Here is a 15,710-nt window from a genome sequence, read left to right as displayed (position 1 = left end):
TCTAGTAGTCCAGACACACATCTGTAATTCCATGTGAAATGTGCTGGGATGTGAGAGCTAGCTGGGATGGGAATGGCATACATTACACAGGACTTGTGGGAAATCAGCTGGCAGCCAGGTGAGCTACCTGATATAGAGCAAATCACACAGTGCAACTGTATATTGGCTGCTGACTTATGCTACCAGGTGACTTCACAGGGAACCCATGAGACTTGTCAAGAAAATAATGACATTATTTTAGACATTAGAAAAAATTACTTCCTGTGAGAGTGGTGAGATGCTGGCACAGGTTGCCCAGGGAAGCTGCAGCTGCCCCCTCCCTGGAAGTGTACAAGGCCAGGTTGGATGGGGCTTTGAGCAATCTGGTCCAATGGAAGGAGTCTCTGTCCATGGCAGGGCAGTTGGAACAAGATGAACTTTCAGGTTCCTTTGAACCCAAACCATTCTATAATTTTATGATTATTCAAATATCTTTGGTATTCATGTTTATTGGAATTAGAAATTGATTCATCAGTTTCTGAAAGCACCCTCATTTTAGATGCATAGTTTGGTACAAAAGATTGGTATCTCTGAGTAGAAAGGATTTTTGTAAGGAACTTTACCTGAAGGTGGCCAACGAGAAAGATAGAGAGAGACTTTTTGGAAGAGCATTTAAGAGTAGAACAAGGGGTAATTTTTTTTTTAAACTGGAAGAGGGTAGATTTAGGTTAGACATTGAAAAGAAATTCTTCATTGTGACTGTTGAGACACAGGCACAGGTAACCCAAAGAAATTGTGGATGCCACATCCCTGGAAGTGTTCAAGCCCAGGTTGGAGCAACTTGGCTTGGAGCAACCTGGTCTAGTGGGAGGTGTGTCTGCCCATGGCAGGGGGGTTAGAAATAGATGTTCTTTAAGGTCTTTAAGGTTCTTCCTTTAAGGTCCTTCCTAAACTGCAACCATTCTGTAATTCTATGAGCTATTTGATCTTTTATTTGAAATTTTTATTCCACATTTATATGATATGAAAGGATTGTTTCTAGAGGTATATTTCAAAGTTTCTAGTGTGGCTTACTCAGAATAGCAAAATGATTAAGATCACAGCACCATATACTGCAAGATGGAAAATCTTTAATTGAAATTAAGATTTATAATTTTTCTTTTCAAGTTAGTGTTAAAAAAAATTTGGATTAAGTCCTTTTTTATGTGCCAACCACACCAGAAGGCAGAAAAGCCTTTGGTCAAAAACTCTGGCTCAAATCCAATACAGACCCTTATGTAAAAAGATAATAACCTGTTACTCCCTCTTTCTTCTGTAGTTCACCAATAATCTGCCTAGGAGTCTGGTCTCAAGTTATTTGGTTTTTCCTTTTGGAAATGTCTAGATTAGTCTATAATGATATTTTATTTTATTTTATTTATTTTATTTTATTTTATTTTGAAATAGCATGCATTGTTCAGGTAAACTGAGGATTTTTTCCTGGTTAACATTTTAGATTTTTTTAAAGCCCTCTAGGCACTAGAACAAATTGATGAAAAGTAAATTATTAATGTGCATTCAGTCAGGCATATCTAAACAGCCCAAATTAAAGTCATTATGTCTTATATAAACATGTACTGTAGATATATTTAAATATTTAAAATAACACTTTATGGAGTGACTAGGATGCAGCATACCCAGTGTGTTTTAAAGAGTACATGAAATGATGTATATAACTGCAGCAACTAACAGCTCAGAGTCTCTAGAAAGGGAACAGTGAATTGGTCAAGAGATTTATTTAGGGTAAATTGGGTTGTAGTGACTCAAAAAGGTCGTAATGATCTGTTGTGATGATAATTTAAATTTTTTTTCCAACCCCAGGGCATTTAATTTCTAATTGGAACCTTCTGTGTTAATATTGTGGAAAGATGTCCATATTTCTAAATTTAAAAAAAAATCCCATTTATATATTCTTGGAAATCATAATAATGCCAATATACTGTCTTTAGAAAGATGTTCCTTATTGCAAGGAATACGGATGTAAAACTGCTAATGCTGTCTTTGAAGTTTTCTTAAGAAACCCTGTTTTTTTCAGAATAGGTTTAATAGGTAAAAGGCAAAGGAAAGTTATTGATGGCTTGCCAGCCATTCAGTTCCTTCATGTTAGCAATCTCATAAATCTGATAGTTCACATCTCTTTTGTACTATTTTGTACTTTAGCATAAAACCTTTTTGATATCTTGATTTTCACCATTTGTGAAACTTATGGTTGCAGAGATATTTGCAGCATCCCGTATGTCTTTCTCAGATTTATAAAAAGAGGCTTTTAAAGCTTCATTTTGAGGCCAGTATATACATTATTTTTTAATAATTATTTCTCAGTCTTTTTTTATGTTAAATTTAACATTAGTAATATTATAATAATGGCAAGTCCATAGGTATTTCAAGAGAGGTAAATGATTGTAGAGAAAAAAAAAAGCATGGTTACTTTGAAAAATGTGTTTTAATTGAACAAATAATTGTAAAGATTTTATAAATTAGGTACCATATATATCAGGAAAAAATTATTTACCAAAAAGGTAGTGAAGCATTGGAACAGTTTGCCACCAGACATGTGGGGGAGTCATCATCCCTGGCACTTAGGGTGATGATTCAGGGGTTGTGGTGTTACTAAAAAGGTAGAGCAAATGCCATGACTGCATATAAATCCAGAACACACCAGAAGGAAGACCTCTGACACTTAGGATATGATTATGTTTCGCATTAGATGGCTTTGCTCAGTCAATGAGGAAAAACCTTTTCATGCTGAAATGTGGCAGCACCTAATCAAAATGTTGGCAAGTTCTCTGACTGAATTATCAACTCTGTATGCAAATCATAGGAGACTATAATTATTAAAAGATGTTTTTCAAAGAGAATAATGAAAATAGCATTCTGTTCTCATCAATGGGGCATGACTTACATTTCATCATCTGCTCTCAACATTTAGCAGTGAGTGTGTGGTTAAACCTGCAAGTTCTAAATCTAAATATTTTCTTGTATTTCATATCTACGTAGTGTATTTTAACATTTAAGACCTTTACTTGTATTATAAATGATTGTTGATTGAAAATAAACATATTAGTAACTATAATCCTGATTTAAGAAAAAATTTCTTTTATATTTTTTGTTTTAAGACAGACTCATCAAGTCTTACTCAAGTGTTAGAAGTTCTAAATTCTTTTCAATGGTCATATTTATACCATTTTCCTTTAATAAAAAGTAGAAGAACATTTTTTTCTTTTGACACTGAACCTGTTAAGTTACTTTATGCACTACAACATATAGAAGTAGTAGGATTTTAGGCACCTAATACCATAGAAGAAAAAAAGCTGGGTCTGACTTTCATGTTATGAGAAAGAAAATACAGAACTAAATCCCAGGGATTTTGGAATGGTTGGTTGGGAAGGGATTCTTCTCAGCTAAAACCTTGATTTAAGAGTTACTTTTATAGGATAACAAGGCCTTTCCCACAGAAGGTGAAGAAATCCATGTAGCTCTGCTGTAAGATTCATGTTATTTACCTCAGCTACCTATTTAATCTTTTAGAAATACCCTCCTCCTATAGAAAGTTCTCAAATGATGTGGCTTAGATTTGGTTACCTGAAATTTTTGTTGTTTTGGGCTTTTTTAAGCAAGAACTGAGTAAAGATAGCTATGAGTAGAAAGATGAAAGCTTTTTTTTCCTTTGTGAAATAAATTAATGTCATTACCAAGATTTAGGCCATCCTGGAAAGAAAAGGGTTGTAGTAACTGGCAGCTAATGGAATTAAAGGGGATGTCTAATCACCACCTACTTGTATATTTTTTGGTGGAGGCTTTGCTGTATTCTAAATTTACACGTGACCACACTTTAATGATTCAGTGACAATAAAAATCATGTTGTGATATTTATAGGATAATGGTTGGATGTAAAGAGGTTCCTGAATTCTTCCTTGATCAAGCAGAGTTAACAAAGTCTCTTGTGTTCTGTCACCACTACAAAAGATTTGCAACTTGAAAGGACACATGTGGAAGGGGAAATATCAATTGTTTATGAAGCCAGACCAGGTAACAGGAAAGTATAAACTGAGACAGTCTTTGGAGATGTCTTTGAAGTCTTATAAAGGTAAAATTCTTGTTAACCTGGAAAGTTCATCTTGAGTAAGTAAACAGCTACTCTGAAAGCTTTAAAAAACGTGCATGCATCAATCAGTCTTGATCAACAGTAAAAAAGACTTGGAATAATTCTTTCAGTAGGACTATTTTACTAGTTACCAAAATGTTACATAATTATTAGAGACCTGCTGGAGGTGACTGGATCCCACCTGGAATATTCTGCAAACTCAAGAGTGTTACAAACTACCCAGAAAACACAAATCAGAAAGACAACCAAGTGCTATGTTCTCTGAATGAGGTACCTGAAAGACAGACATGATTTAGGGCTTGACACTGAACATTTCAGAGCTAACAAGTCATTTCTGCCAGCCCAACTGGGCTTTGTGCCTGAGGAACAATAAAAAGTGCTGCAGTTTCTGTCAGGTTTCTGGCTCTTATGTTTTAACAAAGCATGAGGAAGAATTAAGCAGTAGATTGGCAAAACCGAGTTTCTAATTGTCGTGTGCATTAATCTTTTACCAAGAGAATTAAAATCTCAGACAATTTTTTCAGGTTACTTGGACAGGGCATTTAATGTCTTAAAACAAGTCACTCTGTCAAGCACTGCAAAATTAAAGCCCACACAAAAATGAGAAATGCTGCTGAGCGGAAAATGTTATTTCATCATTTAAATTCAAATTTAAAGCTACATTTCATCCCATTGGAAAAACACAGGTATGGATCCTTAATGGGTGAAACAAACAGTAACAAAAGACTGATACTACAGGTCCTTTGTAAAGCTAAAGGCCAGTTTATATTAAGCCCCAAAGCTTTATTATTTAGGCAGGGTCCCAAGGAAAAATGGTCCATGCAAATCTCACTTTAAAAATGCACTCCTTGTCATATTTTCTCTTCAAGAATAAACAATAAAATTTATCCTTGCAACCTAGCTACTGGGAGCACACCTGCTGACAGGAGAAGAAAGAAAGGTTGTTTACCCATGGGTTTTATTGAGTTTTCATTCCCTCTGCATTAATGAAATAAATGTTTGGAGATTTCTGCCTTGGAAGATTAGAAAGCTGACACTGAAAGTGGAAGCAGTGCATTCATTACCATATTTCTGTGAGGTTGTTACCTCTTCTATTCTTCCTGAAGCTCTTGAGGTGTGCAGATCAAACACTGATTTGATTCTCTGCTCGTCCATATCTTTTTGCAGTGTCAGTCCTAGAGGAATAATAAAAAAAACTTTCACAGCCCTTGTGCATATCAGGTTGCAGTAGCTTTATTTTTCTTTCCCCAATTTCATCTTTTATACTACTGAAAAAATGTGTGGGAATGGAAAATAAAGAGACTGGAAGAACTAGAGTGGTGGTGGTAAATATAACCCCTTCCATACAGAAGGTAAACATTCATAAAAACTGGAAAGATTCGGGTTTTACAGTACTAATTCTTCCATCTGTAAGAGGAAAAAAGCAATCCAGTATCTGGGCTGTGGAAGGATTACATGTAAGTTTTATACATTTAACTTAAGAATTATTAACCTTTCTTTGTTGATGCAAAAGACATTTTCTTATTAGAGTTGAATAAAACCACTTTTTGATCTCACTGTGCATTTGATCTCACTCCAAGTTATTTGGAAAATGGTTACTTTTCCAGCAGCTTCAGCTGAGATACAGACTTGCAGTTCACAACTACAGCTCTTAAAAAAATCCTGGATGAACCCAGAGTACTTCCCTAGGGGGCTAATTGTTTCTAGCAAGCCAAAGGACAGTTCCTGAAGGAGATTTGGAATACATTGTTTTCTCATATGTTTTATAGAGACTGAGGATGCACAGATCTTCCAGCTGAAGAGAAAGTAATGTGGGACCTTATTTTGTGCCAGCCAGCGATAGGTTGCCCAGAAAATTTGAAGCTCACTTTCCCAGGGCAGCAGATTTGAATTTTAAAAACTAATTTTAGGGGCTCAGTTCCACTGGGTCTCTGACACACTCCCAGTGCAGGACAGCAGATTGCAAACAGCTTGTGCAGAGCCTGGACTTCCCTGGCAGGAAGGGGAGATTGGTGCCAAAGAATAAAAGTAGTAAATGCTAAATATTGAATGCTCCAAGAACATAATCCCTTCTCCACAGGACTGTTAACAAATGTCAGTGGCCTCTCCTTCTTCCTGACCCTTTGAACAGCTGTCTTATGTTGCTGCAGACAGAATTTTATAAATAAAAGAGAAAGGAGTGTTAGCAAATTATCAAAAGGTCATATTTATTTTATTTTTTTTTTTTAATTTTTGCTTTCTTTCATATTTTTCAAACAACTATTTCCTAACTGAATTCCCTTCTCTAAATGCTCAAGTATTTGCACATAGAGGATTTATCTAATATATTTGAAGGAAAAAAAATAATTCAGCCAGTCTTTGCTGGTTCTAATACAGGGGGATTTGCATCACCCACCAATCAAGATGTTTATAACCTCCAAAGCCATGAGCTGAGATAAATTCCTCTCTCTAGTTTCTATTCTGGTCACAAAACTTGCCAAGCTTCATATACCCAATTAATAGTTCTGCTTTAATTAAAAAGGGCTAAATAAAATGTTCTTTACTTCCTGTGGAAGCTTTGTCTCATGATTACTTGCATTTGAGTGTGAGGCAACAATCAAAAATTAATCACTAGGAGCAATGGATTAGTAGAGACAAATTAAATGAAAACATTTTACCCTCTGACTGAAGAAAGCTACTAAAAATGCAGCTTTTCAGGCAGAACAAGAAAAAATAGAATTTGGCAAACAGTACTCTCATATTAAGATAATTTATTCTGTAAAAAGTTTGAGAAGTTTAGCAATTTTTTTACTATATTAACACAGCAACATATGCTACAAGATGTAATACAAAATAATGCATAGGAAATCTATAATCAGTGTCAGAAATTGGTATAAAAGTGAACGTTTTGCAATTATTAAGACAAGATTTCAATATGAATGTTGCATATATAATTGGAAAAATACGTACTAATTCCACTTCCGAGATGCAATTCTTTTCAAGGATATTTATCTTTCCTGAACACCTTGCAAGGTAGTTTTCTGATGAGGCACAGAGTTTAAAACAACTATACATTTAGATTTAGTTTAGAATTTTCTTCTTAGAATCCAATAGACAAATAAACCCCTTATAAATACTGACTTTTGCTTTTAAAAAGTTAAGCATACATCTGTATGAGGAACAGAAAGAAGCAGCTGATTCTCTTTTATTATTAACTTGCTTGTTGCCCCTCCTGGCTGATCTAGGAGGCATGGAAGCTTTCAGATACACTTACAGGCAGTCCTTTAAGCACTCTACACTTTTTTTTGCCTCAGTCTTTAATCATACTGAAAGACTGGGCTGCTCAGTCTTCTGAGCTGGAGGACCACAACTACAGAACCAGTGATTTTCCATTTGTGGACACTGGAATTGTAAGGGACCAATTGCATCAATTAAAAGTTTGTAATCCTGATGAGATTCATCCCAGAGTAATGAGGCAGCTAGGAAACATTAGAGCAGGACCCCTCTCAATCACTTACCAAAGATCTTGGAAGTCTGGGGAGATTTGCAGCTCTGTTCTAGGGTGCATTAAACACAGTCTAAAGAGCCAGTGGAGAGGGAGGGTTCTTTGGCTCTATTTAGTCTTGGTGTGAACTCACCGTGGGTATTGCAGGGTCCCACTATTTAAGAGGATATGAAGGTACCTGAAACAGATCCAGAGGAGGGCAACAAAGCTGGTGAAAGGGCTGGAAGTTGTGCCCTCTTATGAGCTGCTAAGGGCTCTGTGTTTGTTTAATCTGAAAAGGAGCCTGAGGGGCAAACTCATTGCTCTCTACACATTCCTGAAGAGGGGATGTGGAGATTTAGTTGCTGACCTTTTCTCCCTTGTATCCAGAGGTAGGACATGGGGGAATGATTCACAGTTGTGTCAGGGGAGGTTTAGATTGGACGTTAGCACTGGTGAGACCATTCCTCAAATAATGTGTTCAGTTTTGGGCTCCTCACTATAAGAAGGACATTGAGGTGCTGGAGTATGTCCAGAGAAGGGTAACAAAGATCATGAAGGATCTAAAGAACATACCTTATGAGAAGAGGCTTAAAAGAGAAGTTTTAATCTAAAAAATACAATTCTTCCTTGAAGAATGAAAAGATCAAATCTGTGAAAAGTACACCAATTTGGTTAAGTGTAACAGTGATATGTGTCTCACAACATTTATCTGTAACTATCAAGAAAATTTGACAAGTTTTTAGAGTATCTGTAAGATTTAAGGGATATTAAATAGAAGTTTTGTGTTTATTTTTCACAACAGAAGCAGACAATTTAAAGTAGCTTTTGTTTTTGATGCCTATAAATATTTTACAAGAGAAAAATTTCACATCTAAAATGATAAAAATCACCAAGACTAACCTGCTCTTCTCCACATAAAAAAATCTCCTATGGTTCCTATAGCAGAGCTGAAGAAAAACTGCACAGCTCTGGTATCACCAAAACAAGGGATTTGATGGTTGCTGCAGCAAAGAAATCCATGTCTGTTGGATGTGTGCCTCACAGTTGATTGCTGGTAAATTGTGAGCTTAATGTTTAAGTTTCCAAGTTTAAACCAGGACATGGGTTTATCTGTCCTAATTTACCCATCTAAAATTTAGACTTACAAATCTGCGCTAGCTATTTCAGCTTCTTCTACAATCAGTGGAGAAAAATAATTATTTCCAGATGGCAACTTATTTTATCCAAAGACAAGCATTTGTGATAGATCTAAGGCCTATTAAAACCAGCAGAAAAAAATCCTTCTGAATTCAACTATCTTTGGCTTCTGATGTTAGCACATAGATTAAAATTATTTTAGACCCAGAACTGGGAGAAAGAAGTGTGTCTTGTGTTGTACATGTCGACATACACAGTTACTTGAGTGGTAAATGCAAAGAAATAATACAAAATTTTGCAGATGTATATACAGAACAAAAAAATGTATTTAAACATAAAGTAGGAATCAGTGATAACGATTTTGTGATACTCTAGCAGCTTTTCTGATACTCTAGGAGCCTGTTTTTTAGAGAAGACAACAGACTGATTAACACAGTGCTTTTAAGCACTATTACAATAATTTATTGCATGTCCTGAAAACTTTTAATAGCTGAAAGCACAAAGGAAGAATGTTATAGTGGGTGAAAAAAACAAAACAGATCTCCTTGTTGGCATTTAATGCCTATAAAACATATAATTCATTTTTTCCTCCTTCAGTAAAGGTTTTGTATTCTGGAAAAAATTACAGTGTACTGACATTTGTATTAAAATCAAAAAGGTGACCTTGTGACTAAGTAAGTTGAATGGCCAACCTGACAGAAATGTAATAAGCCTCTTGTGGTTGTTGTCAGGTTGTGAAAAGCAAAATTTATAATCTCAGCAAAGATAAAACCACAAGTAAGGTATATCATTTGTCTTCAGTAAAAGGGGATAGCTATAGCAGGGGCTATGAACAATGTAATGAAATAGTAATTATTTCTTTATGTTAAAGCCAACCCAATTGATCATATTATTTTATTTTATGTATCTATAAGTGATAAGGTAACTCTTAGGATTTGGAAGTGTAATTTGAGATCTGGCAATAAAATTGATATTAAGAATGAATTATGTAGTCTATGAATAACTTCATAATACATCTTATGAAGTTAGATCCAGGTTGCACTGGACTAACTAGTTTGTTATGGAAGTCTCAGGCTTGTCATAACAGAATGTGTAGAATTAAATACCTATATTTAAGCAGGTGTAACGCAGGACAAAACCGATAAGCAACTTCTTAATCATCTCAAAGCATAACAGCCTGGCAAAGTGGATATCCTTGTATCATTAAACACTAACTCAGGGAAGGCAGGCATATCTTCTTCTGTATCTTTTAAATATTGTATTGTCTACTTTATGGATTTATTAATTTCAAATTTACTGGTCTATGTTTACTTAACTAATTAGAACACTGAATGCTCTATTGAGGGGTTGGACTAGATGATCTTAGAGGTCCCTTCCCATCCAAAACATTCTCTGAGTCTGTCAACAAACTTATTTACTTACTGCCTACATATTGCTTCTTAATACCCTGTTAGGGGTGCAACATAAGCTTGAAAGTGACCTTGTTTTACAAAACTAGAAGCATTTCTAGAAAAAGACCCAAACTTCCTAAATTAATCTATCTTTTTTAAGCACCACAACTTTTTTCTCAGGTAGGAATATGACTTTCAACATCCGCATCCACATACTTTACTCTACTTTTGTCAAGAAAATTTTCCTTTTCCTTTTACAAACCTAGAATGTCATAAGCATCAGCAACAGTAGTCATTCCAGGGTATTTTTGCATGTTTTGTCAAAGGTAATTAAACTGTTCTGCTTCAGTCTCTATTTCTTAGGGACAATGTTTCACTTGATATTCCACAGAAAATTGTATCTGACAAACTGCTTGGAGGAGGGAGTGTTCCCCCCGTGTTACACCCATCTCTCTCCTCATATACCTACCAAGAAAACAGCAGGAGCCCTGAGGACTCTGGAGATACATCTGGACATTGGTTCTACAGATTACAAATACTGCTGGCCTCCCAGAAAAATGCAAGTGATGCCATACATCTCAGGTATAGATCTCGAGACTAAATCAGATTTGCTACAGGTTTGCCCTTCCGCACAGCATAGGGAATGACTCAAAGATTTAGTCATGTTTCATTTCACCTTTCTTTCAGACTGCCTTATCTGACTGTGGGTAGTGTCATCACTCTCCACTAATAACTGTTTCTTAGATTTCTTTTAATGAACATGATTTTTCCCTTTGAGCCAGTGTTTGTTACCAGTGTTAAATGGAAATGTGCTGTCATCCTGGACGTTACAGCAACCAGAGCAGAGAGACAGGAGATTCTTTAGAAGACCTTTAAAATTAGGATCTTGACTACTTTAAGCCTTGCATGGAACAGCGTCACCAGCAGGTCCAAGGAAGTGATTCTGCCCCTGTACTCAGCCCCTGGTGAGGCCACACCTCGAGTACTGTGTCCAGTTCTGGGCCCCCCAGTTTAGGAAGGATATCGAGGTCCTGGAGCAGGTCCAAAGGAAGGCAACCAGGCTGGTGAAGGGACTCGAGCACAGACCCTATGGGGAGAGGCAGAGGGAGCTGGGGCTGTTCAGCCTAAAGAAGAGGCGGCTCAGGGGAGACCTCATCGCTCTCTACAGCTACCTGAAAGGAGGGTGTAGCCAGGTGGGGTTTGGTGTCTTTTGCCAGATGACTTTCAACAAGACAAGAGGGCACGGTCTTAAGTTGTGCCAGGGGAAGTTTAGGTTGGATATTAGAAAGAATTTCTTTACAGAGAGGGTGATCAGGCATTGGAATGGGCTGCCCTGGGAAGTAGTGGATTCTCTGTCCCTGGAGATATTTAAAAAGAGACTGGATGTGGCACTCAGTGCCATAGTCTAGCAACCGCAACAGTGGTTCAAGGGTTGGACTCGATGTTCTCTGAAGTCCCTTCCAACCCAGCCAATTCTATGATTCTATGATTCTACGTCCCATGACATTATCCCAAGCACAGAGAGGCTTTGGCTTGGTTGTCGAGCTGAACTGCAAACATGTAATGAGATTTGGCATCATTAAAATTCCATTGTAGCCACAATCTGCCATGTACAGAAACATCTTTGTCTGTAGTGTAGTAAATTAATAAAATATTTCTCTGTAAACCTGACATTTTGAATAAACTGCAGGATAGGCAGGGCGTTTTTTTAGCAAGGGAAACAGAAGCTGGATTTAAGGTGTAGGCAATACACCGTGTTCATTCAACAGGATTTTCCAGTTTGTTGTTTGGTCTCCAGTTCAACATATTTTCCCCCTCAGGAAAATGCTTGGACGTATGGTCAGGTACAACCAACTCAAGCATAGTTAAAAGCATTCAAGCACTGTTCAGAGATATATTTGCAATGAAGCTATAAACAGAAGACAGACTGGGAGAAATGCACATTGTGGTACATTATAACATCCATTCCAAGTGCAAATAATAAAGTCACCACTGACCTCAAACCAAAGAAAAATCTGAGGAAAAGGTGCATATGCCATAAAACATTTGAAATAAACTCTAAGCAGATGGACTTAATAGCAATAAAGTATTAAATATTGACACTAATTAAACCTATTTGAATTTTGTTTTGGACAGTTACATCCTTCTGTCTTCCAAGCTCCACAAAAAGAGTGCTTGAATTTTGCTCATCATTTACTTGTTTGGGGAAAAAAAAAAACTTTTCTTAGTGCCTTTTTGTCTAGTGCATAACAAAATAAGGATTTTACAATCATGTTTACAAAGGACATCATGTTGGATGAGCACAACATAAATTTATATTTATTCACCATTCTCAACATAATTTGTAGATAATATGTTCTCTGCAAAATCCTCCAACACCAAAGGCCAACAGAAGCTGTTGCTGGTAAGGCTGAAATATGCTTAGGGAGAACAAGGTCAGATGTCACCCTGGCAGCAAATTTCTTCCCAAGTACTTTTGCTAGGAAAGCTAGAAAAAAGTTGATTGAAGGAGAAAAATATTTTTTTAATGTAAGCTCCTCTGCTTCACTACCTATTTCAGGATCCCTCCAGCTAATAAACAAAGGTAAACAAGTTGTTCAAAGTCTCATGCCCGAATTATGATACCAGTATCTGTTGATCAAATGTGATCCAATCATTTCATTTTAACCTAGACATATATTTGCTATCCAGTAGTTTAGAAGTAGAACTGGAAAATCACAAAACTAATGGCTGAAGGGTAAAAATGTGATAAAATTCAAGATAACAGGACACAGCTGGTGATTGGCAATGATCAACTGTCAATTGTTCTGTTCTGTCTGTCCCTGTATAATATAGCACACTGCATGCAGAGATAAAACAAAAAACAAAACAAATCAAATTTTACATCTTTGAGACATTTTACCAATATTTGGTGTACTGAGCGTCAGTTTTTCAGCCTGATATACAAATTCACTCATAAACAAACTGCAGAATGTTCACTATTTCTCCTTCAAAATATGGCCATAAATTGGCCACTTAACAAACACAGTAAGAAAAATATCATTTATATGCTTTAGCAAAGATATATAAGCCTCTGGGCTGTCTCAGGCTAACGAGAAATAGAAATTTGACTGCTGTGATCACAATAGAAAAAAAAAGCAAGTTCAAGTATGACCTAATGTCATAGTACCAGGAAAAACTAAATTCCATAGAATTTAAACACCTTTGCTGCTGCAGGGTGCTATTAAAGACTTTTCATAATCGCTGACTGAATTCAGGAAAATTTCAAGTGTTCATGGATCAGCTCATTAACTTGGAGACCAGGACTGCAGACCTTTGCAAGATGGATAAAGGGATGGCACAGATTTTTAAAAAAAGTTTAAAAGTGACAGATGACACATATATGAGCAGCTGAAGAGAGTAAGAATTAATTTGAAATAAAAACATGCTACTGCTTTCCATATTGCGAAGGACTATACAAAAGGGCAGAAATTCTGTTCTGTTTTGGTTTTTTTTCAATAGAACAGTGATATATCTCTTCCCTCAGCCCAATAAAAAAAATTCACCACACAGATGCATCTAAAGATGGGCTTAGGTAATTACAGCTTTAGGAAGGCTTCTATCTTGTATGCACATGGAGCTAACCCATGCTGGGATTTCCTATGAGATGCACAACTTTATGTATAAAAATTATTAAGGCAATTTAAGTCTTCACTAACAGATCATCATATAAGTGATGAAATAATTTTCTGTTTAGCTTCCCTTCCTGTTGGCCATTAGTGTGCAGCCTTGTCCAGGCAGCCCTCTGACCTGACCTTCTTCTCCAGACAAGAGTCCTATGGCCCATTGTATGAGGTTCTGTGCAAGTGTGATGTGCTTGACACTTCATTTGAACTTGACAAGTCAGACAAACAGAAGAAAGCTGAGGCGGACTGAGGCACAAAAATGTTAAGTAGCTAATGTAAGATTTCACAAGAAAACTTTGGATGATAGAAGCTGCATTCAGATCACCAGACCCTGGTACTTTGACATCCCTGCAAGAGCGTTCTCTCTGCCACTCTCCATGAGCCCTAAGATGCTGCTTTTGCTAAGGTAAACAACAAAACAACATTAATGTACACTGAAAAAAATTATTCTGGGTTCAGCAGGGTTCAGGCATGAAATAAACTTCCACAAGAGTTCAGATCTGAACACACAAAAGCTTTTATGTGGTGCTATAAGGACCACAAAGAAAAAAAAAAAGCTTTTCATACTAGAATAACTGACTTTTTCAAGGTCTTTCTATTTTTTTTTTCTACTTTCATTGCTTCCCAAAACTTGTATAATGAGGTCTCTGGTTGAAGTAATTAAGGCTTCTAATTAATAGGGGAAAAATCCCATTTTCATATGGTATCACTCCCAATTTCAATTAATTCTTCTAGACATGAATTTATTCCAAAATTCTCTTCCTGACAATCTGCAGAAGTATTTACTAATTAGTCATTTTTTTCAAACATGATATCCTAACAGATAAAGAAAATTGGTGTTATTCTAGTACCAGATAGCAGTCACAGTTTAAAGGAAAGACTGTGCACATGACAAACATTTTGCATCTGTGAGTGAGTTTAGCTATGAGTGACAATTTTGTCATTTTTCACATAATTCTTGAACAAAAAACCTGCATGTGATCCTGGAAGTCACCGTGTTTTTCCTGGTGATTTAAAACAGAAAATGAATTATTTGTATTGATATAGTTATCTATATCATCCCATTTATTTGCATGCCAGGAGATCCCTGGAAGCATTCTAAAACCATGTGTCAACAAAATAGGATGAGTTCTCTGCACCTGTGGACAAGCTACCTTTACAGGAAGTTGTCTGTAAATGAGACACACTCATATTTTGAGGGATCATCCTTTCTGCTTAACAAAATGAACATGAGGCAGGTAAAGATGAATCTTTTATTGGTTTTGTGTTTGGGGTTTTTTTAATAAGAAAACTGAAACTAAGCCCTTCACCAATCATAAATCTCTGTGTATATCCAGTCAATCCTTATTCATGGATGGAATTTCACCGGGAGGTAGATCAGTATAACAAATACTGTGTTCTGGCACAGTTCATTCAAGAGTAGCAAAGTAATTCACATAACAAGCTCTGAGCCTGCAATTAACTGGATTTTATTAAAGTCCCATTATTTTCTAGCTCTGCAGCTTCTCAAAAACCCCTTGATTAATAGTGATCTGTGATATATTTTTACTTCTGATTCACTTTCAGCCCAAGATAAAATTCACTAGAAGGTGTCACTAAGATAATGGTTACTAATGGTTGTAGGAGACTGAGTAGAAGTTAAGGATCTATTTGATTTTAAAGCAATCAAAAACCATCCATCACATCTCTGACACCTGACTGACAATCTGACCCTAAGCATGTAAGTCTTCCCTGATTAACAGAATACAACTAGTTTTCTGATCTGAGATAATCATCCTAAATCACCCTAAATTGCACCACAGTCAGTGGTGAGAACAGGATATCACTTAAAATGAGATTAATCTATCATTGCCCCATTTAGGCTAAAGGAGGTTCATGTGGTCAGTTTAGGCCTTGGCCTTTCAATTACATAAGTTTTATTTGAGACT

The sequence above is a fragment of the Calypte anna genome, chromosome 3 (genome assembly GCF_003957555.1).
Source record: "Calypte anna isolate BGI_N300 chromosome 3, bCalAnn1_v1.p, whole genome shotgun sequence".
NCBI classification, from domain to species: domain Eukaryota; kingdom Metazoa; phylum Chordata; class Aves; order Apodiformes; family Trochilidae; genus Calypte; species Calypte anna.
Note: the sequence above shows the minus strand (reverse complement) of the source record.